The 18,189-nt window shown below is 41.8% G+C and overlaps 1 long non-coding RNA gene across 1 annotated transcript; it reads left to right on the forward strand.

The window, feature by feature from the left end:
• The first annotated feature begins 6,102 nt into the window (after positions 1-6,102).
• On the forward strand, positions 6,103-9,446 carry LOC145455063 (uncharacterized). Its single transcript, XR_013920268.1, has 3 exons — positions 6,103-6,220; positions 8,791-8,919; positions 9,274-9,446. It is a non-coding gene; the product is annotated as an uncharacterized LOC145455063 (long non-coding RNA).
• Positions 9,447-18,189: the final 8,743 nt, after the last annotated feature.

The raw sequence follows: 18,189 nt of genomic DNA on the forward strand, positions 1-18,189 counted from the left end.
GGTTGACTTCCAGGAAAATGAAGCGAAGTAGGCTACCTTTAGTAGCACTGCAATAAATTTCGAATTATTATGCAAAAGTCCGTTCTTAACTACTTGAGCTCTTCATTACTCAGTCAACTTTTATAGCAACAGTTATCGTTTTTGAGATTAAAAGAAGGTCATCACTTTCGCCCAGTCCACTGTCATTTTGCTAATTGACCCAATAAAAGCTGACTGGTGACTAAAACAGGTCGTCAATAATCAAGTGGCATTACACACTGGTTTGCTATTTATAAACTTGAGGTTATCGATGGTCATTGGTCGATATCTCATTGAAAAACAAAATGCTCTGACTCACGCAATACTCCAGTCGCGGCCTGCCTGCTCAATTGAACGCTCCATCCTTGAAGAAATATATGCAGAATGAATAGTAGGTAGGCTGACAGCAGCATCCGAGTCAGCTCCTACGATGCAATTCGTATCACATGTCACGAATAAGTACAATACGACATCGTGTCCACCTAAGAGGTTGAGACTATCTACGATATCTTTTCACTTCTGCGTTCAAATTTATACTGTGTGCAGTTTGACGGGTTGCTCAGAATTTTAACACTTCGCTAACGTTGCAGCATTTAAAATAGCCCGTTAGTCTATCACTACCATACCATCTGTTGGCTACGAAACAAAGACTGTAAACCATTGCTTCCCGTTTGCTACGAGAATTTCGTGCGTATGGAGTCGAAAATTCGCACCGATGTGAAGAAATTATGAATGATCATGACGAGATTTGAACTATAAAAAACAACTATCGAAACAACATGTTCTCGAAGATGAGAAGGCTCCAAGGCCCCGATCATTCGAAATTTCATGTCGGTGACGCCATATTTTGTGATACGATTGTTGATATACAACTATCGTTCCAATTTTTTACTGTGTAGATACTAACGATTACCCCTGACGAGTGTCACCCGAAAATATCCGGGTTCATTTAAATATGAAGATACTATTTAATAGTGATGCGGGGAACGTGAGGTTCGCGTCCCGTTCGGTGTGACTGTGAACCTCCAAATTTGGAGGTTCGCGTTCGCAAACGAACCTTGGTAGGTTCTGCACTGTGAACGATTTTCAATATTTCACGTCATTATCATGTCTATGGTTGAATTTATTTTCATTTAAACCTCGGACCACACTCTGCATGGCGCTGACAGCATGAAAAGACATTCAGCATTATACGAACGTGCACCTTGCCCTTTCAAAAATACTATTTGCTTTGTTAGAAGAGTTTGTTCGAAATTTTCAGCTTTCCATTTGTGAATATTTAATGACTCTGTGCCGTGAGCTTGGCCCGCATTAACAAATATTATCGATGTTTGACCTCAACAAAATTGATATAAAGAATGCATCGTTGTCTAATGTAAATAATATATCAGACGTACGGGGTCTATCCTGAGCTGATATGTTTGCCGCCCGATTTGGGTGTTGGCTACTGTATAACTTCATTTTTAGGTAAGATCGGTAGCAAGTATAGAAACCGATATTTCACTCTGATCGATATCAATATAGCGATATGCTGAATACATTATCCGGTTTAGCCTAGACCACTAAGGCTTAGCCTTACATTACCTTGTAAGTCCCCGTCAGAATTGTTTGCGAAGCGAATTATGATAGTATTTCATTGTTCTACTTGATGCATTTGGTGATGCTTAAAGAGTGACCTGAATAATTTCTAGGCATATTTGGTATATTAATGAATACTTTGGAGCAAATGTAGGGTTATAGTTATCAATATGACGTCACGTATCTTCTAAACTGAAGTAAACCTGAAAAAACTAATGTGATATTCGTCATCAGAAACATACATTACAAACAATATAAAACACACTTTCGTGTTATGCCACGTCTCATTAACATTTTGTTGGTCAGTGTTTGCAATATGTGTTTAGCAATCTTAGCACAGACGGTCGCATATGCTTACAACCTTGTTTCTTTTCTGCATTGTACATTTTTCCTTTCGCAGATAACATAAATATGCATTACGTACGAAATTGTCCTAACTCTAAAAGATCGAAAGCTGGAGTATATAAAGGGGCGTTCTGGATACAAATACGAAGCAAAACGCATGTTCTCCGTTGTGCAGTTATAGAAATAAACTAATGATGAAATAACCAGATAAACGCACGATCCTTATTGTATTTCCTGCGCTCGTGCACAGAGCGGCACGACGAATGAAATCGCATGTTTTGATTAAAATTGAAACGCTTTGCAACTTCCCTTGATGAGGGAGCCTTGAAAACTCACGATCTCTATTGTATTTACTTCGCTCATTTCCTCGCCACCTTATCCGCGTAAGCGGTGTCTTACAAAAAGCCTAGAAGTGGACCGTGCTATAAGTCGACAGTTACGAAAAAAATGAAGAATATCGACCTGGTGTAAATGACCATAGTAGCCAACAACAAAAGAAGTTTGACATGGTACGGCAGAAAAGTAATCGCTAATACCGTCATAATACCAAAGATCCTATACCAAGCGAAAACCTGTCCGCCACAACAAAAAACCGTCGCCCAGCTTCATAACTTAATTAACAAATTTATGTGGTTCCCTGAAACCATCGAAGTCATAAGGCGGGACACAATGGCAAGAGAGATTAAAGAAGGGGGTTTCAACCTCCCCCATGCTAAAAGCAAGATCCAAGCATGCAGAGCCGAAAAATTAAAAATCTTAGCGCAGCTGGAAGAGCCGGGGCAGTTTTGGCACCACCACTCCCTGTACTGTCTTGGCTCAAAAATTAAAGAGATAAACCCAGGCCTGCAAAACAACAGCAGGCCCAGCAGGGACCTCCTCAACGAAGGATGGCAAGAAATGACGGACATCAAAAATGTCCTAAACTGGACACGGGAACAGTGGAAGAAGGCCACTCAGAAGCAATTACATAAAGCCCTCAGGAATAATAATACGGAAGCTAACCCAGACACTCCTCAGGCACAATAGTCAAAGATTCTTTATGACCAGCCCGGGGAGGAACAGCTGACCAAAAACTTGGAAAAACAGTGGGCTTTAGAGCTGCCCACGAAGGATATCTCTTTGGGGCCTCGAGGAAAAAACACAACATCAAAACAACAAAAACAGGCGAAATGGCAAGGCTGCACTGTAGACAGTGTGGACACCACCTCGAAACCACTGCCCACATCCTGTGAGAATGCAGTGCAGCCAAACCAATTATCTCTCTCTTGGAAAACTCCTGAAAAAAAAACGGAGAAACAACAACCTTGCAGAAGAAGAATATAATTTATGCGGAACCCACCCAGATAAACCCGAGACAAGCAAAATTCCTACTCGCGATTTACAAAAGCCAAATACTTGAACACCGAATCGAACTGGACCGAACCAATGAAAACCAAAACAACAAAGCCAATTTAACAAAAACCATGTATACCAGAATATTATCAACGACAAAGAAAAGACTAGCCAACAAAACCTTCCTCTGTAATGAGTTGAAAAACCTCCAAAAGAAGATTCTAAAGGAGACAACATGAAACCCTTTCAACCCATTAATCACCTTCGGCAAGATATTTAACTATACGGTAAAAGTCAGAAAAACAACAACACCATGAATACCACAAAACAAACAAATTTCGCTTATTTATCGAATGTCATCAAAATGACATTAAATGCATTCTGTCGATGAATGAGTTCACAGACACACTCTCAAATGCTGTTGCTACATAGTTTTTATTATTATTATTATTATTGATGAAAAGGGGAGTGACGCTTTTCGCCTGTGAGTCCAGGTGCGTCACGGTCTAGAACAGTGGTTCCCAACGTGGGCGATATCGCCCCCAGGAGGTGACTTTGAGAAACAAGGGGTCGAAAAAACCAAAGTGGGCGGCTGGGGGACGATGGAAGGCGAAAATGCTGGAACGTCAAGTGAGATATATTTAATTAACACGGTAAAAAGGCACACGAAGACGGCTTGTTCTGCATAGGACGCGAAAAAAGTTCAACTCAAAGGAAAGTAGACGCGGAAACCGGTTTTGCCAGCACCTACCCAGGGCCGTAACTGCTGCACCCCAAACCCCTCAATTGGGGGGGGGGCGGGCGAGCTCGAAGGGGGCCCCAAATTATTTCATGAATTAACATAACTCATAGAGGTATATTTTGGAAAATTATGAAATTTTTTCAAAAATATTTTCGCGCGAGGCGCGATTTAATGTTGCCCAATATATTGATTTTGGTGACCTTCCCCCAACAAAAACAATCGCAAGATTTATAGAAATGGGCACTTCTGCGTCGACCATTACCGCGCCACGACGCATCAAGACATCAGAAGTTATAGGCCATGTAACATGCGACTCCAAGAAGTGTGCCAGAACGATCAGAAACAAGGCCGTGGCCGAAAGGACTGCCCTTGTGCTGACCGAAAACTTCGATATATATACATAAATGTTTAATTTTCCATAAGCCCCCAAATGGCTGCAGCCGAATGTTACTGTCCTGGCGATCTGAGCCCCACAAGACAAATGACATCTCGAGGGAACATTCAGTAAAAAAATACCAATATGAAATCGTGTACGTCTTTTAGTTTAGTACGTTTGGGCGATTGCAATATCTTTTGACTAGCAGATAGGAGATCCCGAAATAGCGTCATGCAACGAAGTCATTATACGAACGTATAAATATTATTGAAGAGCCCTACCTTTTCCAACACACCTCACTCAGCTCTACCGGTAAATGTGATTACGAGAGCGGAGAGGGATAAAAATTGATAGCAATATATCTGCGATTCCTGATCATATTGACGATTCAATCATGAATTACGGAAATTTTTCGCGCTACGCACGTTTAGGAAATACAAGTTCTCTCACTAAACGGACAATGTAGACGATAAGTAGCGGCAAAAAGCGTATAGCCTACTGGATGTCTGGGGGGCTTCTGTTTATCGCCCTATGGAAGGCCCAAGACCAAGATTTTTGGGGGGCTGACGAAGTGTTGTCACGATCCAGCTCCTACCACCTCGTAAAATGGCCATTTTTCAGTAAATTCACCAGCAATCAGACTTAAGGTGAATAATTTTTCAGATTATATGTCATCTTTTTCGGATCCGTAAATATTGGGGGGGCGAGCGAAAATTTGTGTCGAGGTTGATAAGGGGGCGATTAGTCGAAAAAGGTTGCGAACCACTGGTCTAGAATGTGCCGTCGGTATACCAAAATGTGGGCAAGAACCGATTTACAAGTATGTATCACACGATAGAACGAACTCTGCAACATGAGATAACATTTCGGGGATGATCAGTAGATTTTCGAGTGTTGCAGCGATTTTGAGCTGGCGCGCCCTGTCGAATAAAAAGTTTCGATGAAAATCATACCGATGACAGTGCAGCAAAAAATGCTCGACTGTTTCAGGCAATGTACAATGGTCGCATAGATCAGTATCGCTACATCGAATTTTGTATAAATGCGCTTTCAGGCGGCAATGACCTGAACGAAGCCGAAATATTAATCGTTCGTAGTGCCTTTGTCGATGCATAGATGGAAAGGGGCAATCAGTCAATGTTCTATGGAAATTTCGATAGTGACCTCCTCGCTCATTTCGCTGATATTCGGCGTTCCAGATCGCTCTACAGTAGTGACGTACTTTGGCTTTCGCCTCAGTGTGGCTAATTACGTCTGAAAGTGTCTGAGAAGGGGCATTTTCGATCTCGGTCCTGTCAGCTTGAAAAGTCAATTTGTCGGCTAACTCATTACCACCGATATCAGCGTATCCCGGTACCCAGGACAGGACAACGATGGCGCCTTTCCGAATCGCTTCATTCAGCGAGCGGCCACGTTCAAATATAACACTCTGGCACACTGGCAGATCCATTTTAGAGCGTTGAGAATGGCTTGTGCTTCTATGGTTGTTACATAGTTGGAAAGTAACACGAATGATGAAATCATGTGTTTTGAGTACTGTCGATATATATCCGTGCGAATTAATACACAACTCACTTTAAACTCGTTCTACCTTAAGAAGCGACACAGAAAGAGATTTGTATGTGGTCTTCAACAACGTAGATATATTGTTAATGTGGGGTGGGTGTGTTTGGAGATGACTTATTGTAATACTGCATATATTTTCTGATATAGACTACAATTTTGGATACCAAAACTGAAGATGCTTCCCCTAAATAAATTTGTGTTATTGGCAGTCATCGGGGCCATGCTGCTTCTGACATCGTCTATGGGGAATGCGAGAGAGACGAGTAAGTATATTAGGAATATAACGAGGCGATGCAAAGACTGGCTAAAAAGCAACAATTAGTTATACAAAAATTAAATTGACGGTATGATTGGATGTTTTGATATTGTGTATGAGATCGCAACACATCAAGTCCAATCTTTTTTTGCCATGAATCTCTGTGATATCCTTCTGAAGTCTAATTCGTATCATTCATGGATAAGAAGAATTGCATAATCTTTTACCATCCTGTTACTAACAAATGAGATCGATTCAAACGCAGCGTACTTTTTCCCTGAATAAATTCTATCGTGTCTGCATGCCCGCTCATTTATTCACGCTTTAAGGTTAGCATTGTCCGCTGCACGTCGCGCAATATACTTTGAAACATACGTATTACAAGCAGGGAGGTACGTATCGTTGGCGCAAGATACGTTATCGATAGCATACTCACATGGGTGTAACTTAGTGCTTATTATGAAATCCGGCAATATTCCCAATATTCACCATACATAATATGTTTTGTGGTATTCATGGTGTTTGTCGGCTACATGGTCATTTACACCAGGCCAATTTTATTCATTTTAATTCTGTAGCTGCCGACTTGCAGCATTGCCCACTTCTAGGCTTTTATAAGACACCGCGGCTTACGATGTGGCGAGGAGGAGCCTAGATAAACCTCCAACACTTAGGTAGGAATTCTGGAGTCGATCTCGGTCGGACTCGAAGCCGTAACCTATTGTTGTTTCAGCTTTGTATGATATTTGATACCACTACGCTATCTCGCCACATATCATATATAATGAAATCAGCACTGTTGAATGTATGTTTAGCATACATAGAATACTGTGCCGATTGATGACCAGAAGTTGTCAAACTAGTCATCGTTGGTAGGGGAGACCGGGGACAAATGTAACTATAGGGGCAAATGTAACAATCGACCTCACCGCTAGTAGGGTGGAGAAATCGCCTTGATATTTTGAATGCGCCATTGCGCATGCGGTAGTTATCTCTCCATACATACCTGAAGTTACGTTGAGCTACTACGCGAAAACCCGGAATAATTTTTTAAAAATGAAATTTTGGACCCTTGAGTAAATATTTTCTGGTCTAGAATAATTTGTTCAGACGAGTAGTACCTCAAGTGGTTACAAGCTTACAACGTAATATATAGCTGGAACAATGTTACCATATTCTACAATGATCATAGGAAAGCTAGGACTTGCATCGCCGGAAAGGTATATACTGAGACAACAATCATGGCAATTGTAACACTCTATTACTTTTGCCCCGTTACAATATTTTTTCAATGCTGAATATCATGTTCATATGTTGGTATAACCATTTATCTACTGCAGGTGAATCTTGCAACAGCTATAGAAGTTCAATACCAGAACAGAAACTACCTTGCCATACCAATTCTGACATGATCATCTGTCTGAACGGCCATACAAAAGTGGTGATGTGAATCTTACGGTTCGATTATTTCCGTGGTTCAGCCTCCCTTTCTCATGTTCATCGACTTTTGGTGTGTCGACCTTCAATGGCCACTTGAGCTTGTCCGTGACTGAATCCTCATCCCCTGAATTTGATCATGGCCCACTTACATTTTGTAATTGGTTCTGAACAATTTATTTTAATTTTGTGCTGAACAGAAAAATGCTATATAATAGCTTTGACGCCACACAATGTTTTGTCCTCGTTTTGATACACCATCACCGGCCCATTCAACCAAGAGATGCTAGCCAGGTCGGTTTCGCACCTTCGCAGGTGACCGATTGACCAACCCATTATGGACGCTGAGCAACAAAACCGTGGAAAAAAGGCGGAATATGTGTAGGGATATGATGGAATGAATGTGTTTCTGGTACACTTTATGCTCATGAAGAAGGCACGACGGGTAATACTGTATTCAGATGCCAAAATGCGATGGGGCGTTGCCTGGAAGCGTTTATACCTCTCTTTTTTTAGTTTATTGCAATAATACAATTTGTAGTCCCGTTTTCGTTGCTCATTTCGTTTGTTTTTAGTAATAAACAACACTGTTATAATTGCCGCACATGGGTGGTACAATTGTCCCTGGATACGGGGCGATTGTAACATTGGAGCGGTGATTTTCGCGACTCAAAATTTCCATGATGGATTGTTATATGAGTTCCATTTTAGTTTTTCTACCAACTATCGAGTTGTTGGATTCTTTATATAAAACTTTGGAAATGAAATTTCCTGAGAAAAACACGCAATGTTTGAGAAACACGCAATGTTAGAAAATACAAAAGTGTTACAATTGTCCCCGGTCTCCCAAGTATAAAAGTGGAAGTAACGATTTCTAAGATTGTACAAAAGTACGTATTTCCAGGTATAGTTGTGCCTAAAAACCGAATACTGTTAAGTAGATGTGGAAATGGTGTAAACTCATAAGCAATTGAGTAAGTAGTGCAAGTCGGCAAAACCTGCTTGAGTACTCCGAAAAAGTGGAGGTGTATTTTGTGCACCACCTCTGTTGCTAATTCAGCGCATTGATTGATGTCCGGGATTGACTGCATTGATTATTATCAAAAAGTGATATGAAATATTCTTATTTTTATTCAACAGTAAGGTTGCGGAGATCAGGGTGCGTTGACGGCGAGGAAAATTGTCAGGCCCTATTTGACGCTTATGGATGCTCGCCGTATTGGATGGAACATTTTTGTCAGGTGACCTGCGGAACATGCTGAACAGAAAGTAAGATTGCCATTATACATATTCAACTGTGCTACCTCCGTTAGAGTTAAGATAATGACACTTCGAGGTTGCGATTTCTATACCACCATATATATAGGCTACCGATCATAGCCTACATTATCTACCGTCACTCAGTTTCTATGCGTGTAGAGAATTCGCTTTTCTACTTCGGCAACACAATCTCAACAATCGCACAAATATTTCATTTCATCACCTGAAAGCGGAATCAATATCTGATACCTCGGGAAAATTAAAAAGGAGATTAATATCATACAAGTGGAGAAGCAGCTATAGGCTTAGCAAGTTAGCATTCATGCTCTTTAGTTATGTTTTATTCAATCATTACTTTTTCAGATTCGTGCTCGAGAAAGATCACTTGTGTCTCTCATGAATCAGTGTTCGAAACCTGCTATATAATATAATCATGTATAGACTATGATATTCAGAACCGCAAATAAACTCGTCACCTGAAAATCCAGAATTCGTTCTTTACGCAGCAAATAAACTTGTCACATGAAAATGCAAAATTCGTTCTTTACGCAGTTCGTGTTATCATGGCTCAATATTACTATTATGAAGTGTTCCCGCGTACCATGCTATATACTACGATTAAATTCGCACAAACCAAGTGCAAATTACCGCCTTCACAATCACAAGTACTGCCGGTGTCTCTCATGCTCTATGATTTAGAACAGTAGTTCCCAAAGTGGGCGTCAGCGCCCCCTGGGGACTTTCGAGTGCGTGAAGGAGGCGCTGGCCAGGAAATTGGCGATTGGGGGGGTGCTGACTGTAAAATTGGGCGGTAGGGGGGAGCGCTGAGAGCAAATGGGGGCGCTGTAGGTTTAGACGGTAACTGCTGCGTAGTGTTGAAACGATTAATAAATAAAGCAGCTAAATTCGTAGTAAACATGCAGAATCCATTCAGTCAGGGCAATTTAGGGTCGTCCGTATATATTTATTGAGCTGTACCGGAAAAGTCCATTGTTACTTGACAATGTTGATCCTGCTCATCAATGGACTAATTTTTAGGGATGGTGTGAGCCTCTGAAAGGTTCAGGTTCGTGTGAACGCGAACCTTTTTGAAAGGTTCTGTGTGAACGCGAACGTGAACCTCATGACGTCTCGCGACGTCATAATGCTAATTCCAACCCTACATTTCCGTGAAGTGATAGCAGCATGTGATAGCCTATATCAGGGGCGGGCAACATACGGCCCGCGACTGGATTTTGTCCGACCCGCGGACAGTTTCCCGTTTTATATGATCATGTGACCCGCGTCCCAAGTCTTCCCCACTACTTGCTTAAACGTCAAGTTTTAGTGACTGTTTGTTATTATATAAGTGTGTGCGCAGCGTGTGAGAGTGGAGCTTACGCGTCAGTTCGTCGAAGCGAGACTTGCGATATCGGCATTTACGATGTACTCAACCCCAATGAAATTTGGGGTACCGGGCTTAACGAACGCCTTGAAATCTTAATTAAGGATTGCACCGCTCGTTAATTGATCAAAGAGAAGCAGACTTGGCGGCGCCTGTATGACATGCTGTTCTCAAATACGCATCGTCTAAGTCATTGTCGGTGAGAAATGGCTTTGAAATGGCATTGCTGTCGTTAAAATACATTCATTAAATACGATTTATTCCTTGTATATGAGGCGAATAATGTATCGATTCAGCAATTCGGCCCGCTAAGTACACTAATTTTTCTATATCCGACCCGCCGACTGGAGAAGTTGCCCGCCCCTGGCCTATATTAATGTACTCGATGCCTAGCGACAACTCGGGTCACATAATACCACAATGCTGAAGTTCATATTAACGTTTTAAACGTCGCCAGATGCATCAACTGCGGGGCAATCAATTGATATAATCATCTCAAAATATCAATGTCTTCCGTCGTTTTGCCGTCAATTTCGACGAGGACTTCCAAGGGAATATAAGCTTACGCCTCAACGGTCTAGGCCAGATCGGACAGTGTGATCCGCGTCTGAGTATTGCTACGTTGATATTGAGCAGAGTGTAAAACGGGTTTCTAGACTTGCTACCGATATTACCCCATTAATAAACTATACAGCAGTAGTCAACACCCCAATAGCACGGATTTGGTTTTTATGATACAATAAACATATGAAAACATGATTGACCCCGTAACGCCTGCTAGGTTTATTTACATCAGACAACGATATTAATTTCATTGATTGGTTGAAAAAGCATCATTCGCCATTGATGTTATGTCATCGCGGGTCAAGCTCCCAGCATAGAGAGTCACTAAATATTCACAAACGGAAAGCTGGATATTTCGAGCAAGCTTTTGTAACAAAGCAAGTAAAATTTTTAGATGGTTAAAGTGCATGATCGCTTAGTGTTGATTTTTTTTATGCTGTCAATGCCATACATAGAGTGGCCAGCAGTTGAAATGCAATAAATTTCAACCAAAGATGTTATAATGAAGTGAAAATTGTAATATATGAAAAAGGTTCACAGTGTAGAACCTATCAAGGTTCGTTTGTGAACGTGAACCTCGAAATTTCCGAGGTTCACAAACAGAACGCGAACGTGATCCTCGAGTCTACATCGTCCCTAATATCGATATAGCCTACTCTCAAAAGCTCACTAAGCTTATTTTATAGCAGCTGCAAGAACTTTTTTGAACAAATATATCAAATCCCTAAAAATGGTTTCCAGCGCTTCACGCGATTAGCTAGCTGTCTGCCTGCTGGATTGTTAGCCTAATTATTATCAAGTCTTGCCACAATTTCAAAAGATTCTACCATATTGTTCCACTTCGAGCTAATTACCTCTGCTCCGGTCGATATAACGAGGACATCAAGTGGTACGTGAGCTCGGTAAAATGTTCGAAATAGCAAGCGCATAGAAAAAGTTTGGGAAGCACTGATCTAGATCAGTGGCTTCAACCTTTTTGGTGTCGGGGCTCAAGAAAAATTTTAAAGCATGAAATTGGAAAAAAGGTTTCCAGTCCCTTACGGTGGAACGACGTACTAATCATTCGGACGCTGTTTTACGCTGCTCAAGAACATGATGAATCCGAATTCTTTTATCTGAAGTCTGGTTATGCTTTACCCATGAAGAATGAGAATAAAGTTCGGCCCAGCGTATTCTCAGACGCTGTGTTGCTAACATTATAGAAAACGTGGCGTCGTACTGAATATATGACAGGGCTGGGCGATTATTTCTCCCTGTTGGCCAAATGTGAAACAACAACAGCGTTGGCCGGCCGAGACAAAAGTTTAGACTATATTATTCTTCGCCGTGCCGTTTTAGATTGAAAGCAGGTCTCCCGCATCAGCCGAATGTGAGTATTTCGCTGCATGATTTTTCTCAAATTTTGTTGAAATCTTGTTGAAATGTCGGCCTTCATCCCCACGTTGCAATGCTTGACAAAACATCATTTATGAAGAAGGGTGACTGCTGATCACATGCACTGATTGCCTTCTTTTACGAATCTTAGATTTGGAAACGTATATAGCAGTTTAAAGCAGAGACCTTGTCATTCCGGCTGTATATGTCCTCTTTGAAGAGGATTTGTCCTCTTTTTTGAAAATTTTGATTACATGTATGTTAAAATTCAACCGATATATGGGAAATCAGGGTCTTTTGGGAGTTGAGCCAGAAAGTTGACCTTTTTATTAGTCAACCAACGGAAACTTCAATGAAAGTGTAAATTTCTGAAGTAGAGTCGGAAAATGACCTCTTTCTAGTCATCCAATGGAAAATTCAATGAAAGTGTGGATTTCTGAAGTCAAGTCGGAAAAATGTCCTTTTTTTAGTCATCCAACTACAAACTCGCAATAAATTTACCATTTTTTCCGGATTTTAAAAAGTGTCCTCTTTTTAGATTCCCAAAATATGATAACCCTAGAATATGGAAACTTGTATAACTCTATTATAGTTACGGCATACTATTGGTATATTGGCTTTATTTTGAGCCGGGAGAATATACTGTAGCAGACCGCTGGTCCTTAACGTAATGTCCCTAGGTAACGCCAGGTATCTGTTACAAGGGAACTATATTGTGCTAGCAGTACTTTGCACTAGGATTTCCACGGGACCCGCATACAATTGCATAATATCATGGCAAGCATACTCAGCCTCGCAATCCATTGTCGCGTATTCCACCATCATAGTCCTTTGGCGTATTGCGCAATATTAATTACCCCTTGCGCATTGCGCAAGCTTCGCTATCCTGTCGCGCATTGCGCAAATCCACCCTTTTTCACGCCAACCACAACACCCTTTTTGGTATCGCTCGGGTATAAACACCCGATCTCTTTCGAATATCATCAGACCGATATCTATTGGAGTATTTGGTTGCATTAAGACTAGCATCGTCTTGTGAGCTGTGAGCCCCTGCGATGTGTTGATCCTCACATATTGATCTAGATTCTAGATAGTCCAATCAATCACTGTTCACACCCAGGACGAGTATGGCCGCCAGGCCTTGATAGTTCGACCGGAATTCGTGCCGTTTACCGGCTCGTGATCCCAGGCACAAGTGTGGTAGCGGAGGGACCATGGCGGCCACTGACGCCCCCTCCAAAGCCTGCTTGAGCCAACTCTTTGGAACCAACAGGGCAGGGTTTTTCGCCGGTCGCTCCAGTTTTTCCCGTAAAACCCCTGTTGGACGCACCCCAAACCGAAGAGTAAACTGAGAAAAAAAAGAAACCGAAGTAACGATGGGTTCTTCGTGTCCTTATGACACTTAGTAACCCTATTACCATCGGGGAGTGCCTACAGCTGGGTGGAATATCTCAGCTGTAGGCACAACTATCCCCACGGGGGGAGGTTGGCTATGGCCCCTCCAGACCCCTAAAAAAAGATGTACCTATCTCTGCTGCAACATCCGTACCGAGTGAAACTGTGGGTTAAGAAGTCGCAACCTCATGACAGCTAGTCGCCAGTTACGTATTGGAACAGCCCGACCTTCATATCTGTTCACCTACCTATTACTCCTGGCACGACACAGCCGTCAGTTACAATACTCATTAGACGCAGCCTACGTAGATTACGTAATCGCGGTACATAAATAAACTAGACTTCACAGTACCGAATTTCCGGTTCAGTTTTTACAGCCTATAGTTTTAGTCCACGCATTAACATTAATGGATTTCGTGGTCTAAATTGCAAGGAAATTTTCGCATTTTCGGGTGGCGGTCCTAGTTACCAGAACATCAATGTCGTTCAAGTGATATATAACTAATGGGCCTATGACCAATGTTCCCTCTAAGCTGAGCCCGTGCGCAAATGCGCAGTGCTGAAACGGTCTCTGCGCACAGAAAATACAAGCTGCGCACAAAAACTCCGAAGTGATGTTTTTTTATTCGTTGCGCACTGCTTTCCAAGGGACCACGCAGGCGCGCAGTCTCGTGAAAAATTATAGGGAACATTGCCAGGGGCAAATAGTGTTATCGCTGAAGTCTGAACCCGAGGGTACAAGTGCGGCCAGCAAAGGTAAATATTGCGCTCCGCGAAGATATGAGAATTTGCAATCATGTGCGCCTCACGAAAGAGATTTTTCTTTTGGTATGATCTCGTGAGCGTGAGCGATACTGACATCATTTCAACAGCACATTATTTTCTGGGGATGGCGAAATAACATGGTTTAACAAAGTTATAGTAACAATGGGCTAGCTCGAAGTTAATGAGAAACTAACCAATATTCTTCACCGCGTGGCATGAACATTGCGTAAGATTTACTCAGGACCGTAACAGCCGCACCCCACACCCTCCAATTGGGGGCCGAGCTTGAAGGGGGCCCAAAATTATTTCGTGAATTAACATAAATCATGGTGTATTTTTTTGAAATTTAAAAAAAAAATTACGCGCTGCACGCGATCTAATTTTGTAAAATTGCTTGATTATTGAGTACCCTTCCCCCAACAAAAAATACTCATGATTTAAAGAAATGGGCACTTGGGCGTCGGCCATTACCGCGCCACGACATATGACACCAAGACATATGAAGTTATAGGCTGTATGTAACATGCGACTCCGAGAAGTGCGCCAGAACGATCAGCAGCGAGAAAACCTTGACCGGAAACGACTGCCCTTATGCTGATCGAAACCTTCGATATATATACAAATACGTATATGTTTATTTGTCCATGGGTGCCTAAATGGCTGGCGCCGAATGTTCCTGTCTTGGCGATCCGAGTCCCACAACAAGACAAATGCCATATCGAGGGAACTTGATTTGTCAGTAAAGAAATACCAATTTTAAATCGTGGATTTCTTTTAGTTTAGTAAGCTTGGGCGATTTCAAATCCAAAACCAAAACTCTCGTGTTTCATACACAAGTGAATCGAAATGAGATTATTGTGAATAACCCACTTCTTGATACACATGAAACTGTTAAATATCTTGGCGTTATCATTGATGATCAACTCGGATGGTCTGATCAACAATATAAAAACTAAAATATCTCGCGTGGTGTCGGGGCCCTCTATCGCCTTAAAAATTTAATTCCTCATCGAACTCTCAGATCAGTCTACTGCTATGCCTTAATTCACTGCTATCTCATTAATAGGATCCTAGTTTGGGGACCTGCTGCAAAAAAAACATCTGCAGAAATTGCAAGTCTTGCAAAACCGAGCCATACGACTCTGTCGGAAATCTAGATATGAAAATTGTAATAGCATGTATCGAAGCGTTGGAATGTGGAAAGTGGAAGACATTTTCAAATTTGAGGTAATGAAATTTATGCATAGCTATAATCAGGGTGAACTGCCACTATATTTTGATAATCTGTTCAAGATACCTTCAGATACGCACCAACATCATACCAGATTTTCTTGTAACTTGTCTCTGTCTGTGCAACACCACTCTACCAGTCTAGTGCAACATTCGATCAGTTTTATTGGTGTGAATGTTTGGAATAAGCTGCCACCTAATCTCCGTAATTTAGACTCTTGTTTATTAAAAAAACAATGTTTTCATTCTCCTATCTCGAACTACGGCTAAATTGTATTTGCATTGTATTTCAAATTGGTCCATGATACTGTGTCTTATTTTTCTTTACGTTCGTTAGCTAATTTTATTAACTGTGAAAATTATCAACTGTGAACTGTGAATTATCAACTGTGAAAATTGCTCCTGTCCTGGGTGGCTCGGCTCTGAAGACTTTGTCATATCGAGCCTCCCGTCTACCTTGCATGTCGCATTTCACTGTTACATTTTTGTAGTGTAATGTTGGTATGTAATGTATACGAATAAAGATTCTCTCTCTCTCTCTCTCTCTCTCAATATCGTTTGACATAGCAGATAGGAGGTCACGAAATAGCATCGTGTAACGAAGTCATTATACCAACGGGTACGCCCGAAGAAGTTTATTTAATTATTATTTAGAGGACCTACCTTTTCTAACACACCTCACTCGATCATCTCTACCGGTAGATCTGATTACGTCAGCAGATAGTGGATAAAAATTGATAGCAATATATGCAATTCCCGATCATATTGACCGATTCAATAATAAATCATATAAAAGTTTCGCGCTACGCGCGTTTAGGCGGCACCACCACTAAACGGGCACCCAATGTTGATGATAATTAAGTACCGGCAAAATAGCATAGCCCTAGGGGGCCTGGGGGCGAAGCCCGCCAGAAGTTCGATTTATCACTTTATGTGGGGCCTGGTTGCGCACTGTTTTCCAAGGGCCTGCGCAGTGATTTGGCGTGTTTGCGCAGACTAGAGGGAACATTGCCTATGACCAGTGCCGTAACTGTCGCCCCCCAAACCCCCCGATCGGGGAACCCGGGCTCGAAGGGCCCCGAGATCATTTCGTGAATTAACATGAATTATGGAGAATTTTTTTGAACATTTATGGAACTTCAGTCAAGTTTTTCTCGCGCTGGGCGCGCCTTACTGTTGCCAGAAAATACGCATAATTTATAGAAATGACCATTTCGGCCATTGCCGTGCCACGACCAAAGGTGGTCAATAACGATGAGTAGCCTACCTCTACGTTCTTAAGAAGATTTTGCCTACTCATCGAGTAGGTACGATTTTAGACTCCTACTTGAAAATTTTCAGTTTTTTAGGCAAAAATAGGCGTAGAATACCTAGTTACTTTCTTGTGAACAGTCACTTTACTACTTCTACTTGAGTAGAAATTCCATCGTTACTTGTACTTGAGTAACGACGGTGACTACTTTGACCACCTCTGCCCACGACGCACTAATACATGAAGTTTTAGGCCATACAGGGCCGTAACAGCACTTCGTCAGCCCCCCCCCCCCCAAAAAAAAACGTTGGTCTTGGGCCCCCCAAAGGGTGATAAACCGGACTTCTGGGGGGCTTCGCCCTCAATAATAGTTAAACATCTTCGGGCGTATACGCGTTGGCAGGAATAAAACAGCACTTCGTCAGGCCCCAAAAAATTGGGTCTAGCGCTCCCATAGGGTGATAAAACGGGACCCCCCCATCATGTCGTTCGCTTTGCCACGAAATTAGCTATACTGTTTAGTGATCCAGCGTGAAGCGCAAAAATTTTCGATAATTCAGGATAAATTCGGTCAATAAGATCAGGAATTGCATATATATTGCTATCAATTCCCTTGTCCTCTTTGCTCACGTTATCAGATTTACCGGTAGAGCTGAGTGAGGTGTCTTGGAAACTGTAGGGCCCGTAAATAATGATTAAACATCTTCGGGCGGGTGGACCCGTTGGTATGACTTCGTTACATGATGTTATTTCGTGACCTCCTGTATGCTATATCAAAAAATATAGAATCGGCTAAACGTACTCAACTAAAAGACGCACACGATTTCAAATTGATATTTCTTCACTGGCATATAATTTTTCCCAGTGGGATGGTATTCGTCTTGTGAGGTTCAGATTGCCAAGACGGGAACATTCGGCGCCAGTCATTTGGCGCCTATGGACAATTAAATCTATAGGTATTTCGTATATATACCGAAGTTTTCGGTCAGCGTATAGAGCAGTCCTTTTCGGCCAAGGTTTTCGCGCTGCTGATCGTTCTGGCACACTTCTTGGAGTCGCATGTAATATGTCCTAAATCGTTATATGTCTTGGTGCGTCGTGTCGCGGTATTGACCAACGCCGATATGTCCATTTATATAAATGTTGCGTGTTTTTTTTTCTTGGGGGAAGATTACCAAATAAACAAGATCTTTGCCACCATAAAATCGCGCGGAGCGCTAAAAAATTTTGAAAAGTTGCATACATTTTCAAAAAAATACTCTATAGTTCACGCAAATTCACGAAATAATTTTGGGCCCCCTTCGAGCTCGCCCCC

This window comes from Botryllus schlosseri, chromosome 14, assembly GCF_051294905.1.
Source record: "Botryllus schlosseri isolate E-star chromosome 14, Bs_hap1, whole genome shotgun sequence".
Lineage (NCBI taxonomy): Eukaryota > Metazoa > Chordata > Ascidiacea > Stolidobranchia > Styelidae > Botryllus > Botryllus schlosseri.